General features: G+C 36.9%; 1 long non-coding RNA gene across 1 annotated transcript in view; it reads left to right on the top strand.

Moving 5' to 3' along the window:
• LOC110129169 (uncharacterized) overlaps positions 1–18385 on the top strand; it is a 271914-nt gene that overhangs the window by 116793 nt on the left and 136736 nt on the right. Inside the window, exons 5-6 of the long non-coding RNA XR_002311401.2 lie at positions 1899–1985; positions 14865–15044. This is a non-coding gene — a long non-coding RNA (uncharacterized lncRNA). The remainder of the gene's footprint in view (positions 1–1898; positions 1986–14864; positions 15045–18385) is intronic.

Raw genomic sequence — 18385 nt, 5'->3', positions numbered from 1 at the left:
CAGGCAGATTCTTTACCAGCTGAGCCACAAGGGAAGGATGCTGTTAATAATTAAGCTAGGACAGCTAGGTGAAATCCATGATGGTTCTGAGCAATCTGGGATGTGTGAACTTACTTTTAAACAGAATATAATTGGATTTTACTTGTACTCAATTATGATACTCTGCCTTTTAGGGAAGATTTAATGCATTCATATTTTTGTAATTATTGCCATATTTGGATAGTTATTATAACTTGATTTGTAGTTTAGATATAATTATAGAAGTATACAATTGTATAGTGATTGCTTCCCTCCTTTCCCGCTCCCCCCACCCCCCAACTTTACTCCTTTTTTGCTTTACCATTTTGACAAGATTTCTTTCTTTTGTCTTCTGAGAGAGTACTTAGTTTACTCAACTTTTAAAATGATGGTTTATCTTAAATTTTAACTTGCATATTTAGCTGAAAGATGTTCATTGTTGTTCAGTATCTTTAATGCCTCTCTCCTATAGAATACCTATATAATACGAGGTTCTTAGAAAAATTTAACTCTGATTTATCTCATGTTATTGTTGTCTGGTATTTTAATTCGAACATTAAAAAAATTATTTATTTATTTATTTTACTTGACAATATTGTATTGGTTTTGCCATACATTGACTTGAATCCACCATGGGTGTACATGTGTCCCCATCCTGAACCCCCCTCCCACCTCCCTCCCCATCTCATCCCTCTGGGTCATCCCAGTGCACCAGCCCTGAGCACACTGCCTCATGCATCCAACCTGGACTGATGGTTCATTTCGCATATGATAATTTACATGTTTCAATGCCATTCTCCCATATCATCCCACCCTCGCCCAATAAAAAATATTGCCTCTCCATTTCATCATGAACATATTTTGTGGCCCATACTTATTTATGTGTACCAACAAGCTTTAGCATGTCTTTACTTCTCCCATTCTTTTTTTCTGGTTCCAACTTATTTCTTGTTGAATCACCTGTTTAAGTATGTTTTTTAACAAATCATAAACTCTTCATCTATGTATATTTGAAAATGTCTGGATTTTATTTTACAAAGTAAGCATTATAATTTTTAATCAATTTCGTAAATGGGGAGACTGAACCATGACTGGATAAATACATTTTTCAAACTGGAAAATTCTTAAAAGCTACCAACAATGAATGCCAGCATAATAGAACAATATACATTGAGGGAAAATAGCTGCTTCACTAAAATTCTATCCTTAGCTGACACCCACTAATGCAAAATATGTTATCTAATTATCTTATTTTCTGTGATAATGAGCCTCTTCGGTAAATTAAAAATTATTTGATATTTTGCTTTTGCATTTTGATAGGTCTGGGTATGTACTTGTTTTTCTTATCCTGCTCATGACTTGGTGACTTCTTCAAATTGGGAGTCACTCTTCTACACCTCTGTGGACAATGAGCACCTTTCTCTAATTCTGTTTCCTCCTTTATTAACTCTGCCTGCTGGGCCCCTGGACCGTCCCATTCCATCCTTTATGTCTCTATATGTATTGAATTCTGGTAAATGTCCTTGGATCAGTCTTTAAATTTTTTTCACTTCTATTTTCCTTGTGTCTGTTCTTGTGCTCCTCTCACTCAATGATGTTTTTTTGTTTCAATTTTATAAGTGTGTTTAGGTTAACTCTTCAGGTGTGAGTTGCTCAAACCCTCTACATTTCCAAGAAAGGCCTGACTTCAGAACTGGCTCTTGGACAGCTCCTGGAAGTTGAACTCTTTGAGTCTTCGAATATTCTTTCTGATAAGAGCACTTTTGTGGTCTTGGGCCACACAGCACCAATTTAATTGATAGTTTATGCTAATGAATATAATTTTTGGTAAATCATATTCTGTTTTTTTTCTTTCCCTCTGTTCTTCTGTGGAACTGGAGTCTGAGAAGCTAAGTCCTGCAGTTGCCTACATGATTGATACCCAAGAAAAATCCTGAAGATGAGCGCAAGGCTCAGGGGAGCTTCAGGTATGTCCTCACACATCACTGTTGGTATAATTAAGTGAATCTGTGGGACTCTGCTGGAAGAGGACATCTGGAGGCTTGAGTCTGGTGTCCTCTTGGACTTCACCCTTGGTGCCTTACTGATTTTAATATGTATCCTTTTGCAATTAAAAAAAAAACTAACTAGGAATATAACAGCTTTTCCGAGGTCTATGAGTTCTTCAAGTGAAACATTAAACCTAAGAGTGGTCTTGGGGGGTCCTGACACACAAAATAAACAGTTGACACTTAAACAAATTGGGGGCTGGAGGTGACCCTTGAAGCAGTTGAAAATTCACATTATAGCTTATAATCAACCCACTTTATCCCCATTTCCTCTGTATCCAGGGTTCTGCGTCTGCAGCACATCCAACCAACTGCATATATCATTGAAAAAATCCACATGTAAGTGAATTGCACAGTTCAAATCCATCTCCTTCTACAGTCACTGTATTTCTCTTTCCAAATATTCCATTTTAGTCATTTTCAAATAGTCTTTTTTCACTCTTCTATGGAGAAAACATTGTTACTATTCCTTTATTTTGCAAAATATTTTAAACTTACTTATTTGAAGCTTCTTTCTGATTTTCAAAACTGACTTTCTGTCCTTTGGGTGCAAAATTTCCCTCTTGCCAAGCCTACTGATGCTCTCCCACATTTTCCTAGAAGGCAGTCATATAACAGTCAGCCACATCCTCAGCTCCAGTTGATTCCATGGGCACTGTACTTGGGTCTGTGGAAGCATTTCTAAGGGATAGATTTAAACTTACCTACATTAGATTCCCATGAGTTCCTCTGATTTTGGATGAGTTTTCATAATAAATTTTCTGTTTAGTGTAAATTAGATTTAAACACATAAAGAATAAGACTGAGATCCTGATATCTTTTAATTATTCAAACATTTAAAAATTATTTAATACTTATTTCTGGCTGTGCTGGGTGTTCGTTGCCTGTCTGTGCAGGCTTTCTCTGTTTGCGGCGAGCTGCTCTTCGTTGCAGTGTGTGGGATTCTCATTGCAGTGGCTTCTCTCTGCAGACACAGGCTCCAGGTGCATGCACTGGAGGTGCATGCTTGCAGCTCCCAGGCTCCAGAGTGCAGCCCAGTAGTTGTGGTGCGTGGGCTCAGCTGCGCCAAGGCACGTGGAGCCTTCCCGGACCAGGGGTGGGCGTTGGGTCTCCTACACTCACCTGTGGATTCTCATGCACTGTGCCACCAGCGAAGTCCCTGATATCCATTTATTAAAATCTTGCCCCCTCTTTACTGCTCTGAGTTCCATCAAACATTCTTACTATGTTTCCAGGCTAGTGTTTCAAGTTTTTTTCTAATCTTGTTTCATGGGTTGAATAAAAGGAGGGAAAGGATGTATAAAATTTTGTCACTTCCTCCTATGTTCAATCACACTATTTTAGTGTTTAATGTACTGAAATAATTCTGCCATAAGTCATTTTATCCTTTGTTCAATTGTCTTGAATCCTAAGATTAGTTACTTGTCCCATGTACTTGTAAAATAAATTGTGATTCATTTTGAATTTTCCTGTATTATCTGAATGGCATCTTTTAGTGCCAGTTTTCCACCCTTTTTCCTTTCTGTTGAAAACTGTTAACATACACAGGTTTTATATATGATATTATGCATGCATAGGTAGGACTCCTTTGTGTGTAGAATCAGGAGAGTCAAAATTATCAAGAAGACACCAATACGCTGTTTTCTGGGGGGACCACTCTTGAAATGACTATTGTCTATCTTAGTTTCTTCTGAATCCAGGGCCAAATCTTATTTTTATAAGAATTCTTTATTCATAGCCCAGTTAGAAATATAAAGAGAGTACTGTTTACTAGAGTCCAAAGAATTTTTACGCCTAATCCCTCAAGAATGTGAATAGTTAATTATAAATATGGTTGGAGATCAGAAGTACAGATGTGATAGAGCTATTTAAAAAGCGAAAGATATTAGTCAAAGGAAAGAATGAAGAAATGGATAAAATGTTAATAAATTCTTTACATCAGTTACTGTGGAGAATGATAGGTAGGCAGAAATTCAGTAGATTTCCTGGAAAGGATATCAGAAGTTCTTATGCAGCAAGCAAGCAATATTAAAGAAGGGAGTTACAATGCCTGAACACTGCAAAAACTCTAAGCAATGGCATGGTTTCAGAGCTTTAATTGAAGTGATTAACAACATAAGCAGATATTTAGAAATAGATCTGTAACTTCATGAAGAAGAAAAATATAAATGAAAAGGACAAATGTTTATTTTTGCTGAGATTTCAAGAGGCTTCAGTACTATTTAGTTTCAAATTTAGTATGAGAAACAAGTATATTTTAGAGTGTTTTTCTGCAAATACACCACTTTTCAAGTTCTTGCACCCTTTTTATGGGTGATAGCAGTTGTCTTATTATCTCTCAAGAATGTCAAAATAAAGGAAAGAAATATTAGTAAGACTTGTCAATAGGACATTGACATAATGTGTTTATTTTTCTACCTGAAAGAGTAGATGTTGTTCCAAGTTTGTGGATGTGTGGCTGTGAAAAAAAAAAAACTTAATAACATAACTCATCTCTTGCATTGTTTCTAAAATGCTATGCTTAACTATTTATCCAATGGTTTTGCTAACCAGATCTTTACTAATGAATGTGGTGTGAAATTAGTAGGAACCATTAGGTGAAAGGAAGACGATAACCTTGGAAAATAGAACTTAAAATTTACATGTATGTATTACAGAAAAAAATACATAGCTTTCTTTCACTGGACATTTTCCCATGTTGACCAACACCTGCATTTTGTTCCTATCTGCTCTATCTTTTTAATGTAAGCAGATTTCCAGTGCTTCTTGTTGTCGTTCAGTTGCTAAGTTATGTTTGACTCTTTGTGACCCCATGGACTGCAACACTCCAGGCTTCCCTGTCCTCCAGTATCTCTCAGAGTTTACTCAAACTCATGTCCACTGAGTCGGTGATGCTATCCAACCATCTCATTCTCTGTTGCCCCCTCTCCTCCTGCCCTCAATCCTTCTCAGCATCAAGATCTTTTGCAATGAGTTGACTTCTCACATCAGGTGGCCAAAATATTGGAGCTTCAGTGTCAATCCTTCCAATGAATATTCAGGGTTGATTTCCTTTAGTGGTAGTAGTAGTGTTAGTCGCTCAGTTGTGTCCGACTCTTTGACCCCATGGACTGTGGCCCGCCAGGCTCCTCTGTCCATGGGATTCTCCAGGCAAGGATATTGGAGTGAATTGCCATTCTCTTCTCCAGAAGATCATTCTGACCCAGGGACTGAACCCTGGTCTCCTCCATTGCAGGCAGATTCTTCACCATGTGAGCTACAGGGAAGATCCTTTAGAATTTCCTTTAGGATTATCCTATTGCATGCTGCCATTTACCTGTTTCCTTCAAGTGTCCTTTACTAATTTATTATGTAACTCCAGCAGATCTCATCTTCTTTTTGTTTGTACCTTTCTCAATTTATAATACTGTAAAAGGCTTTGTCTTTTATTGAATATGTTTACTTGCATACCCAGATTCTGTTCTGGCTTCCCTGATGTCAGTCATTTCTCTTCCTCTTAAGCCCTCTTCACCTACTTTCTGGAAGAAAATCCTTGAAATAAAATTAAAAATAATAAGAGACATCTAATTGGATCATATGAATCTATATATATGATCAAATTGCATTGAACTAAATACACATATATATGCAAATCTGTGAATATTTTATAAGTGCATTTGTTTATAAGATTGAGGAGTATATCTTTGTAACTTTTCCTGGGTGTGATATTGTGCTATAGTTATGCAACTACAGCTCTAGTGTAGCTATAGTTACCTTTGGAGGACACTAGGTAAAAGTCCACAGAATCTGTGTATTTTTTCTTAAAACTGCATGCACATGCATGACTGCTAAGTTGCTTCAGTTATGTACAACTCTGTGATCCCATGGACTGTAGCCTGCCAGGCTCCTCTGTCCATGGGATTTCCCAGGCAAGACTATTGGAGTGGGTTGCCATGTTCTCCTTCAGGAGATCTTCCTGATCCAGCGATTAGGAACCTATGTCTCGTATGTCTTCTGCATTGGCAGATGGGTTCTTTACCACCAGCACCACCTGGGAAGCCCTCTTACAATTGCATATGGTCTATAATTATTTCAAAGAGAAAGTTTTTCAAGAAGGCATATAAATAGAAACATGATTGAGTATTATGAGTTTCACCTTGTTTCTTCTGCTAAGTTAGCAATTTGGACAAGATCACAAATAATCTAGCACCTCATAGCCCCACATGTTTTGAGTACAGCAAATTAAATGTTATATGCATTATTTTTCAATCATTCATTAATTCATTTTGTCAGTCAGCAAATCTTTATCAAACAGCTATTATGAACCAAGCACTCTTGTAGGCACTGGAGTTAACATGCAATTAAATTTTTCTTGGATTTAATGAAATGTATTTTCCTGAATGAGGAGTATTTGTGGTTTACTAAGAGTTTCTGAGTTTATAATTTCTGTTGGCTTATATTTGCAAACTGCTTCATTGGGATCCTCTTATTTTTTGCCATGATACATGTGAGTGGACTCCAGTTTTTTCTTTTCTTTTTTTAAAGTCATTGTTTTTGGGTAAAGAAATCTCCAGTTTAAAAATAAGTATTGAAACCCCTCAAGGTTTCAGAAAGTAAAAGAACATGGCTAACTATCTTATGATAGAGCCACAGTATTGATGAACCAGCAGAAATGTTCCATTTGAAAAGGCCTGTGATGAACCAAGTGACTTACCTCACAGTTGCACCGGAGATCTTCAAACAGAGCTGTATAGCTAAACCACAATTGATAAGAGATAGAATTTCTTTAAATCTTTAAGAGATCATGAACGCTCTCCCTAAATGCTCTCACTGTTTCATCCCTGGATATATCCAACTATATGTTAAACTTAAACTGGATCATGGAAAATAGTTTTAATTCCGTTTTTATCTCAGTGATGTACTTGGGGGAATAAAAAGGAAGGAAAATGTCAAACTAGCTTTTTTCTAACTGAAGAAATTTACTTGTATTTCCATGTTTGTGGGCATGTGTCATGAAATGAAAAACTAAAGCTTCAAAAATTATAGTATGGTTCCAGTTGTGATAATGATTCTGCTCTTTGTTATTTCATATTTTCGCTTTTCATCACAAGAAATGAGCTGAAATTTTTTTCCATTTTTTTTTTTTCAGCTTCTGCTTTGTAGAGCATTTTTGCTGTGATAAAGAAAACCAATGTGTAGAAATACAATGATAACATTGCTAACTTTACAAAAATTGGTCCATCCAAAGTATGGGATTTTGCATATGCTAGAGAAGGCAAGAAATGACATTTGATGGAAACTCTACGAGTCTCATTCATTAGAATTTTGTTTCTTAATCACTATTTATGACTATGAGATTTGAGATATCTCCTCAAATCTCATATCCTCCTTGTCTCCCTTACTTCTACAGGAACTATAGACTAGTTGTTCATGCTGAATACATCTCATGTCAAGAGTTGACCTGCTCTAACGTGCATAGCCATGACTCTGAACTCAAGACTCTTATGCCTCCACTCTGTCATTTTATTCCATTTTAAAGACCTTCTAATTGGGCTCCTTCCTTTGTTCCCCCTACAGGATTGCATGTTCAGTTTGAATTTTTTTTTAACTGATTTCATCAAAATTTTCCTTTGTCTTTCAAGGGAACTCTCCCTATAGCTCCAAAACACTGCAAAACTATTTAATCTGGTGGAGAAAGACATACAAGGGGTTGGATCACTGGCACTAGGAATCACAGTTTTTAGTCTCAGTGGTTTCTTTAACACCAAACTCTTTTATTTCACTTGTCTACATTCACAACTTTGGAATTCTCCTCCAGTCTTCCTAATGTGATTTGACAAGGACTGCTGCTCTCAAGACTGTGTTTATTTGATGAATGGATATGGCATATCTCCACATTTTGTTAGAATGTATCTTGGAAGCTTCTTTGGAAAGAAAATATGGTAAGAAATAGTTTTGTTTCCAAAAAAGCCAGTCTGTAACCTGTGGTTCTCCTCCTCTATCCCCCAACTCCTGACTGCATTAACAACTGAGCTTTGAAGAACCAGCTGCTGAAAGTGATAAATCAGCAGCTCAAAATGATGAACGAGAGACTCATTGTAGCTCAAAGTGAAATATAGGTGCTTTTCAACAATGTTAGATTGGTTACTGGACATGGGAAAGAGTGGTGACTACTGGTCAAATGTATGAATAGATATATTATAGTAGCAATTATACTTACCTATTTGAATTCTATTTGAAATCCTCTTATTACTATAACATCAGGTATTTTATTTTGAGGAGCATTACTAACAATAAATCAGAACTAACATTTATGGAGTGCCAATTAAGTGCCAAGCCAAGTGCTAGGCTGGGGAGCATTAGCTTTGAAATGCTTAGTTGTGATCTCCAAGCACCACTTATGGAAAATTATGATCTGCTTTCTAAATTATTGCACAATCTTTAGATACGACAGACATTCTGAATTTTAAAATCTATTTTTAATATTTCTAGTGTGGTTTATACTTACTCAAATGGAATATTTTTCAGCTTGTTCCTTTCCAATTGCTACTTACACACCTGTCATTCAAGGCTCTTTTACTCTGATTTTGATTTATTCAATTTGCCAGTGTTCCCTGGTTACTAGTCCATGTAATGGTCTGTTCATTTGTACATAAACATTTATATAAGATGGAAAAGTTGAAGTAATTTAAATTTAGCCCATTATTTTTTTTCCAATGTGAATTGTGTCAGTATACTACTTCAGTGAGAGGTTATTCATTGGTTTTCTCTCTGCTTTTTTATAGTTTCCAGGCATGTTTAATATCTGTGATTAACTGAATTTTTCAGGTTAACATCTGCATTTAATCACAAGTTATTACCCGTTTCCTAGACTGGTCAGTGTAACATTTCAATCACTCCTCCCTTCTTTCTCCACCCGTGTAGTAAAAGATTCAAAGTCACTTATACTTTCTCTCCTTCACAGCCATAGAGCTGCACTTAAATAATATTTAAGAAAGTTATATTTCTTTTGAAGTGGTCACAGGAAGCATATGCTTAGTGTATATAAACAGAGAGAGAGTTGAGGCACTGATTTTGGAAGGCTTGGCTGATTCACAGAACTCTTGTATCTACATGGAAACATTTTTCCGTAGAGAGAAATGAAAGGCTCTTTTGGGCTCCAATACCCGCAGAGCTCTTGTATAATGGCAATGAAACTCTAAGAGAAGTCTTCTTTCAGTTTCACTTTGCTCTCTATTTTTGGTGTGGCTCAACAAACTTCTGAGAGGTCTCTGTTTAAGCTTAAACACTCCTTGTCTCACTTCCCCAATTCTTTAACTTTTCAAAGTCATTTGATCATGGAGAATAAAACCTTAAGGATTAGTCATACTTCAGGTAAAGGGGGAAATGGCTTCATTACAGTTATTTTATTCCCTACTACCCCACCACTGAACACGATTATTCAAAGTGATTCTTCCATTTTTCTCTGAGTTCTCCATAAACCTGTCATAAATGATTCAATTTAAGGAAGAAAAATGTATTAAAGCAGAACAACTAAACATGTGGTAATGTCTGGCTACTATTTTTGGCAAAACTTGACCTAACCCAGGAATTTGCCTCTCTTCCAAAATTAGGTGTTTTTGTTGGGGAGGGTGAGAAGGGATAAGACAAAAACAACCATTCTGGGATTTTAATTGATTGAAAGCTAGGATGGGAACAATATTCTCCATTTTTTTCAAGTATGGATGGTATTGGACTATGGGTAAAAATTATGAAGGGAACCTGAAAATTTCATTCATTTATCTAGTTGATTACATCTCTAAGGGCTTCCCTGCTGGCTCAGTTGGGAAAGAATCTGCCTACAATGCAGGAAACTTCCTGCAGTGTAGGAGACCTGGGTTCGATCCCTGGGTTGGGAAGATCTCCTGAAGAAGGAAATGGCAACCCATCTCAGTATTCTTGCCTGGAGAATCCCATGGACAGCGGAGCCTGACAGGGTATATATAGTCCATGGGTTGCAAAGAGTCAGATGCAACTGAGTGACTAACATTTACTTATTTATACATCTCTAAGTTATTCTGACGCGTTTAATGATGAGCATGATCATTGTTATTCTAGGAAATTTTTAGGGCCAGGATACGTAAAAGAGCACATAATGACTGAAATTAATCCCCTTACAAATAGTCAAATAGAAACCTCATTTCCTTTCTCAATTCACTTAAAAGCAACAGAAATCACTGTGTGCCTACTATGTGCAAGCCCTTTATTGCCTTGAAGTCAGGAGTGACTTCTTGTTCATCATTTTACTGTCAATGTCAACTACACTGATGATTGGTAGATACCCAAAGTTCAGATGAGACTGAATAGTGTTTGGGGCCTGTTAGCAAAGAATCTTTAAACTGTTTCCGTTTTAGGTTACCAATTTGTGTCATCGTGTTTAGTGATGCATTTTGTCCTGTCAGTTCAGTGCTCATCACCTTCAATCCTGCATGGAAACAAATCAAAACAAAAAAGGACATAGGTTAAGTTCTCAGTATCACCACTTTTTGTTTTCTTGAATCCCAGCCTTCATTTTTCATGACCTGTGTCCTTACCCAGTTCAAGTAACTGCTCTCTGCCTTTCAAGGTTCAAGTGGCTGTGAATGGTTTGTGGAAAGAATGTCAACATTCACCAGGCGTGGGGGTCAGTGCTGCCTCAGGGGATCCTGGTGAGCAAGTGGGGATGAATTTTGCATTGAGGTTGTAGGGAAGTCCTGAAGCACAGAAAGTATGTGCAATGAGGGACCTGGAGAACTTATCCTGTGTTTGATGAAGGAAGGAATAGAGCATGGATTTGCAATTACGTGGATGTGGAACAATAGAGCACAGTTCTCCAGGAGCTGAATCTAAGCCCTTCTAGTCCATGTGACCCAGAAGCAGGAGACCTTCTGGGAAGACAAGCCCAAGGTGGTTCTTTCTGTGACCATTTAATCACCTGAAACCATGTGAACCAGGATCACATGTAGAGTTGATTTCTGTGTCCTTGTGGACATGCTGTTCATTCATGTTTGCTTTCCCAATGAATTAAAATACAGGCTCAGAATCTTCTTCAACCTAGGATTCTAGGTAGTAACTACCAATGAAGTCAGGCCTGGATTTTAGAAATAAAACCAACCCCTGACCTAATAATAGATCATTTCAGTGGCAATGGAAAACACCTCTTGCTCCTATTTTGATTTTCTCTTGTACTTCCCCAATAAAATTCCCCGAGCTGCATTATTAGAGAAATGCAAATCAAAACTACAATGAGATATCACCTCATACCAGTCAGAATGACCATTATCAAAAAGTCTACAAATAAGGGAGGGGATGTGGAGAAAAAGAAACCCTCTTGTACTGCTGATGGGAATGTAATTTGATACAGCCACTATGGAAGACAGTATGGAGATGCCTTGAAAAACTAGGAATAAAACCACTATATGACCCGGCAGTCCTACTCCTAGGCATATACCCTGAGGAAACCAAAATTGAAAAAGAAACATGTACCCCAGTGTTCTTTGCAGCACTGTTTTCAATAGCTAGAACATGGAAGCAACCTAGCTGTCCATCGACACAGGAATGGATAAAGAAGCTGTGGTACATATTTACAATGGAATATTACTCAGCCTTAGAAAGGAACACATTTGAGTCAGTTCTAATGAGGTAGATGAACCTAGTGCCTATTATTCAGAGTGAAGTAAGCCGGAAAGAGAAAGATAAATATCATGTGTGAACACATATATATGGAACCTAGCAAGATGGTACTGATGAAATTATTTCAGGCCAGCAATGGAGATGCAGACATAGAGAACAGACCTATGGACCTGGGGGAAGGAGAATAGGAAGGAGAGGGTGAGACGTATGGAGAGAGTAACATGGAAACTTACCTGGCCATATGTAAAATAGACAGCCAATGGGAATTTTCTATATGACTCCGGGAACTCAAACAGGGGATCTGTGACTACCTGGACAGGTGGGATGGGGAGGGATATGGGAGGGACGTTCAAGAGGGAGGGGACATATGTATATCTATAGCTGATTCATGTTGATGTTTGGCAGAAAAAAAAAATTCTGTAAAGCAATTATCCTTCAATTAAAAAATAAATTAAAAAAAGAAAAGTTCGGCTCTATATGGATGAAACTGAAAAAAAAAAGTGAAAATATTATGAAAAAACAAGTTCCTTGAGCCCGTCTTTGCACAGATATGTCATAGTTTCCTTGGTAGGGAACACAGTCATCCTCTTAACCATTAGAAAATGTATATTGAAACTTACGCATTCTTCCAACTTTGTTCCTGTCTGTTCCCTCTTCATGTATTCTGTCATCCCCTTATGCTCATGTGTCCTCTAGGGCACTTATTTTATTTTATTTCCATTTATTTTTATTAGTTGGCGGCTAATTACTTTACAATATTGTAGTGGTTTTTGTCATACATTGATAGGAATCAGCCATGGATTTACATGTATTCCCCATCCCGATCCCCCCTCCCACCTCCCTCTCTACCCAATCCCTCTGGGTCTTCTCAGTGCACCAGGCCTGAGCACTTGTCTCATGCATCCAACCTGGGCTGGTGATCCGTGTCACCATAGATAATATACATGTTTCAATGCTGTTCTCTCGAAACATCCCACCCTCGCCTTCTCCCACAGAGTCCAAAAGTCTGTTCTGTACATCTGTCTCTCTCTTTCTGTTTTGCATATAGGCTTATCGTTACCATCTTTCTAAATTCCATATATATGTGTTAGTATACTGTAATGGTCTTTATCTTTCTGGCTTACTTCACTCTGTATAATGGGCTCCAGTTTCATCCATCTCATTAGAACTGATTCAAATGAATTCTTTTTAATGGCTGAGTAATATTCCATGGTGTATATGTACCACAGCTTCCTTATCCATTCGTCTGCTGATGGGCATCTAGGTTGCTTCCATGTCCTGGCTATTATAAACAGTAGGGCACTTATTTTAAAAGAGCTTCTCTCTAAATTGTTACTTGCATAATCTGCCCTCCTAATTTTCTGTCTCCTGAAGCTCTGGTCCAGACCTGCTGCATCCACATATTGACCAAATATTTTCTTCTTAATCTTCAGCAGCCTGACTTCCATCCCTCTGCATTGTACTATTGGTGCTACTGCTATTTTTCCCTTTATTGAGGACTAACAGTGGTCCAGGAGTTGTGGTTAAATATCATATCTCACCATTTAATCACTTAAAAGATAGCTCTAGGGGGTCAGTGCTAGAAACTAGATATAGAGATTAATTTAGTAAATGGAATAAGGAGGAATTAGCTCTGGTATAATTGTAATACCAATGTCTTTAAGTGCCTAAAATTCCACTTTTATTTATTTACCTTTCTTCTACTCTTTATGTCCCTCAATCCAACACTGTCTAAAAGAACTTTCTGTCATGATAGATTACTTAATTCTATATCTGCACTATTTTCTTATGGAAGTCATTTGCCACATGTGGTGTTAAGCCATTTGAAATGTACAACTGAGGAACTACATTTTAAATTTTATTTAAATTTAAATAGGCACATATAGCTAGTGGCCACCCTCTTGGACAGCACATATTCAATTCTTCAATGTCATTAGGCCTTGTCAATAACTTCTTCTACTTACACTTTGCTTTTCCTCAATTGCAGGGATCATGATCTCATGATTATTTGTTGTTTTCTACTCTCTTTGGGGGTTCTTTCCATCCTTCAGTTTCCTATATGTGGGTTGTTCCCAAGTTTCTTTCTCAAGCCTCTTCTTTTCCTACATTTACTCTTGGCATTAACACTCATTCTCATGTCTTTCAATAATTTCTTAAGATGAATGACCAAAATTTTTCCTTTCAGTCACAATCCTTCTTAGATTGTTTTAGACAATTTTCAGGTTTTGTACTGAACATTGCTACTTGGATGTATCACTAGCTCCAAGTATGTGACAAAAACAGGAGTGATTTTCCTTTTCAAATTTGTTTGTAACATATTCCCTGTTTTTATTAAAATCCTTCAGATTTAAAACTTCTAATTCTTCTTGGGTATTATTTTTATCTGACCCTGTGTGAAATCATTTGCTAAGTTTCATTGATTCTGTCTTGCAAATATCCCAAGTTTATTCCTACCTCTTTCCCAGCAGCAGTTTCATTTCTGAGATTCAACTATAAAGGCTCTCAGAATGATTTCCCTGGAATATTATAATAATGCTCTAAATGGCCTCTCTGCATCCAGTCTTCATTGATTCAATTTATCCTCTCTACTTCTAATCATTTAATCATTTTGAAGTCTTGCTCTGAACATTCATTTTCATGCTTGTAAAACTTTGAGGGCTTCTGATTTAGTCCAATTAAATCTCATGCATTTCATTCTGGATTTTGGCTCCGTTACTCTCTCAATTTTCACATCTATTTCCTCTTCCCCATGGAAGCTTTCTAGTCTTTTTGGTTAGAAAAAACATCTCTTCTTTCTTCATATCTCATAGTAATATTGCTTTCTGTCTTGCTGTATTTTTATTTACATGCACATCTTGCAACTTCCATTAGCTCCTTAAGTGTAGAATATTGTTTTATTTGCATCTGTAATCCTCACGATACCTAAAATGATATGATGACTTCTAAATCATGGAATTTATATAATTTTAATTCAGTTCTTAACTTTTTAAAAATTTGATTTTTGTTTTACTTCTTTCATACCAGACACTCTTTAATCTTTGTGAATACAAGGTGAAAAAGGACATACTTCTCTAAATATTTCAAAGTGTAGGAAGAAAGACATTCTAAAAATTATTTTAAAACAAAGTGTTATGCATATAGCATTAAATTTATGTTAATATGTTCTAGGTACAGTCTGGCACAAAGGAAAGAGTAATCAAATCTGAATGGGTGACTTAAGGAACTTTTAGCACACCAAGGTATCTTGAGAGATCCAGATGTTAAAGTCCTTGAAGGAAGAATTTACCCAAAAGTGTGAAGATGGCAGAGTACCCAAGGAGCATGAAAACTTTGAACACTGACCTCGAGGTATGAAATGGCATGACATTTATTGGAAAATTACAAGCATTTCTGAGTGTCTAGAACACAAGGTAATTAATACATAAAGCAGTTAGAGGAGGAGAAAGGGAAGATGTAGAAGTTTAAGCTTTAACTTCTAGCATAAAAGAAGAATCTTGTATGTTATCCTGAGAACTTTCAACTTTCTCCTGGAGGGGAGCTGTTAGGAGTTTTAGCTAGGGGAAATAACATTTTTAGATTTGCTTTTTAGAAATTTCTCTCTGGGAGGAGAATGGAAGGATTCAGTATTAGAAGCAGCAAGGTGGTTCAAGAAGTTGTTGTGATATTGCAGGCAAGAGAGATAAAGCCCTAAATTAAGGTCAAGGCAGAGAGGATGAGGATAAAGGATCCAATAAGTGACTGGTGGATGGAGGGTAATGGAATTAATGAAGAGAATGTATTCTACTGAGGAAATATTTTGGCAAGCAAGGGTATGAACTCATTCATTCCTTAAAGTTTTGGACTTGCTGAACTTACGGGGTTTCTAGACCATCCAGGCTGAAGTGTCCATGAGGAAGCTAAACACAGAAGTATGGGCGTCAGGAGAACCATGTGATACAGAGATGTAATTTGAAGTTATCAGCTTTTAGGTGAGAGTATAAACGGTTTTTCCAAACTCTGCTTTGGGATAGGATGCAATGACAAATAACCCTAATATCTTTTCAGTGATTTGTCATATTTTTTCTGTATTGTGAAGAAAAAGATTCATGTTTAAGGAAACTAATTTCATCTCTCCTGATCTAGGCTAAATAGGAAAGGAAGGGATAAGTAGAGGTTTTTTTTTTAACATTTATTAATTTTTTTTACCTGCATTCGCTCTTAGTTGCTTTGCAAGGGCTCTCTCCTTGTGGCGCACAGACTTTAGAGTGGAGAGCTCAGTGGCTGCCCCAGGGCGTGTGGGATCTTAGTTTCCTGACCAAGGATCAAGCCCTCTTCCGGTTCATTGGAAGGGGGATCCTCAACATTTGGATCACAGGGAAGTCTCAGGAAGGGAGAGTTTTGAAGGAAGATAGCTACTGTAATATTTATTAGACTAGCCAAAATAAATGCTCATCTTTTTAAATTATGAGTTGAAAGTTGAGGACAATCTGTGTCAGTCTATATCTGAGGAATAATGTATTAAAAAATAATGATAATTTTGGAACATGTTTAACAAAAACAGAGTAAGATCTTTTGGCATCTTATTCCTGACTGTAATTCTATTGTGTAGATGTTGTGTAGCCCCAAACTCTTGTTGTTTTATTTTTAGGAAATCGAGTCTTCAGAGACAGAAATTAAAATTAAGACGGGTACAGTCTTTCCAGCTGTGATTTCCTGAGTTCTTATGTTCTTTTAAATTTTAATGTTGAGATTTACTCATCCTCAAAAATACTTTAGACTTAGACTGAGATAATATTTTGCATCATTCCCCTCCAGTTGTGTATTTTTTTATATTTGTACCCCCAGTGTGCCCCCTATTCATTCTTACAAGCATACTTAAAAGTTTAGTAGTTTCTTGTTCAAGGCTGTTCAAGTTTCTTGATTTATACTTATTTTACTTCATTCCATAATTAAAGTGTATAGCACTGCTATATCTTATGAAGTATTTGACTTTTTCTGCTAACAAATGTATCCTGTAAGTGGTTTGATTATTTTCCCATATCTGTTTATCTTCTTCTTTTCTTCTTTTATACTGAATCTGGTGTGACATCTAGCAATTTGTTGAGAGACAGCATACCCAATGATGGATGAATTACAGTCTCACTTTGAATTCTGGGGAAAAGGAAGCAGAATTTTTTTTTTTTTTTTTTTTTTTGAGAAGGACCATTGACGCTGAAACTCTTTCACTTGACCATTCCCAGAGGCTGGGACTGCTGGCCTCAGGGCCACAGAGGAAGACCCATCTGTTTTCTCAGGCTCTGCTCTGGGGAGAGATGGGAAGGAATCTTTGTGAAATCTCTAGGGACTGGTGAGGATTGTTGAGACATGTTTATAGTTTAGGTCTGCAAAGAATCATCCGTGACTATTAAGATGAGGCATTTTAGTCTATTTAAATATTTTCAGAGAATATTTTATTACTGCAGTAGTTCATAAAAAAAAGCTAATTCAATATTCTTTTCCTTTTTATGTTCCTGCTATAATTGATCTATGAATTTTATGGAGACACATTCAAAATAATAAAGGCTAGAAATCATTTAGAAACACACAGATTTACATATATTCATATGTATCATTTTAATCTGTAAATGACTTGAAAGTGGAATTTTAATATAAATGGCCATCATTATATTAGTCAGTACTCAGTGTGTTATGCAACTTGTAAACTTCTCTATAATATTCCCTTATGATTGACTATTAAATGTATTTATGCATTAAATTCTTAAAATTATTTTTTAAATTTACATTTATTTAACTTAATTTTCTATCATCCTGTACCACATCATAATCATATTTCTCGCATTTCCTGAGTAGCTCTTATCAGTTTTAGAATCCATTACTTTACTGAGCGGAGCTCAAATTAAGTTATTCTGCTATCTTGTGGTTGCAACTTGAAATAGCAAAAGCTGTATTCAGAAGTTAGACTTCAAGTTTATCTATTGAGATATAAAAAAAAAATCATCATTGCTGAGAAAGGGCTAAGTTCCCTGAGAGAACACTTGATCTTAATCAAAATTTCAATAGTTATCAAATCACTTTCCCTCAGTGCCTAGGCAGACTCTGGAAGCAAGTATCACATTGCAAAGCTGCTAGAAATGGACTCAGGGCTGGAGAGCTACTTAGCATCATGGTTGAAATTATCCCTTGGTGGTGCTAAAGAATTAAAGATCCTACTAATTACCTCCCAGAAACTCAGGTTCTGAGGGCTGAAAACAAATGCTTTTCTAGTAGAGAAATTAATTTGCTGCAGGTCTACTAAATTTCCTTTTCCTTTCCACACTCAAGCCCAGGTTAGAGGTGGACTCTCTGGATACAGACCTTAAAGAATGGAAGGACTCCAGCCTTGTGGAGATTTGTCAATATAGCTTGCTTTATTTTGGGTCCAGTAGTGATTCTGGGCAGGAAGAGAGGGTGGGAAGACACAAAAGTATAGTTTTAGGTGTTTCCAGATGTGTAGTTCTGCTGGTTCCCTTACCCCCATCCCCAAGCACTGTGAGTCTGTTCCTGGGGTTGCTCCCATGTTTCGGCTGAGAAAACCAAGGGCTTGGCTGCACGCTGCTACCTTCATCCTCCCACTACCATCCTACCTTTAACCTCCCTCCGGTGGTGCCGCTACCACCATCCTCTACTAGTAGCCTTGTCAAAGCGCCAGAGGCCCCTTTAGGTCACTAAGA

The sequence above is a fragment of the Odocoileus virginianus genome, chromosome 14 (genome assembly GCF_023699985.2).
Source record: "Odocoileus virginianus isolate 20LAN1187 ecotype Illinois chromosome 14, Ovbor_1.2, whole genome shotgun sequence".
Lineage (NCBI taxonomy): Eukaryota > Metazoa > Chordata > Mammalia > Artiodactyla > Cervidae > Odocoileus > Odocoileus virginianus.
Note: the sequence above shows the minus strand (reverse complement) of the source record. Positions and strands in the feature narration are given on the sequence as shown.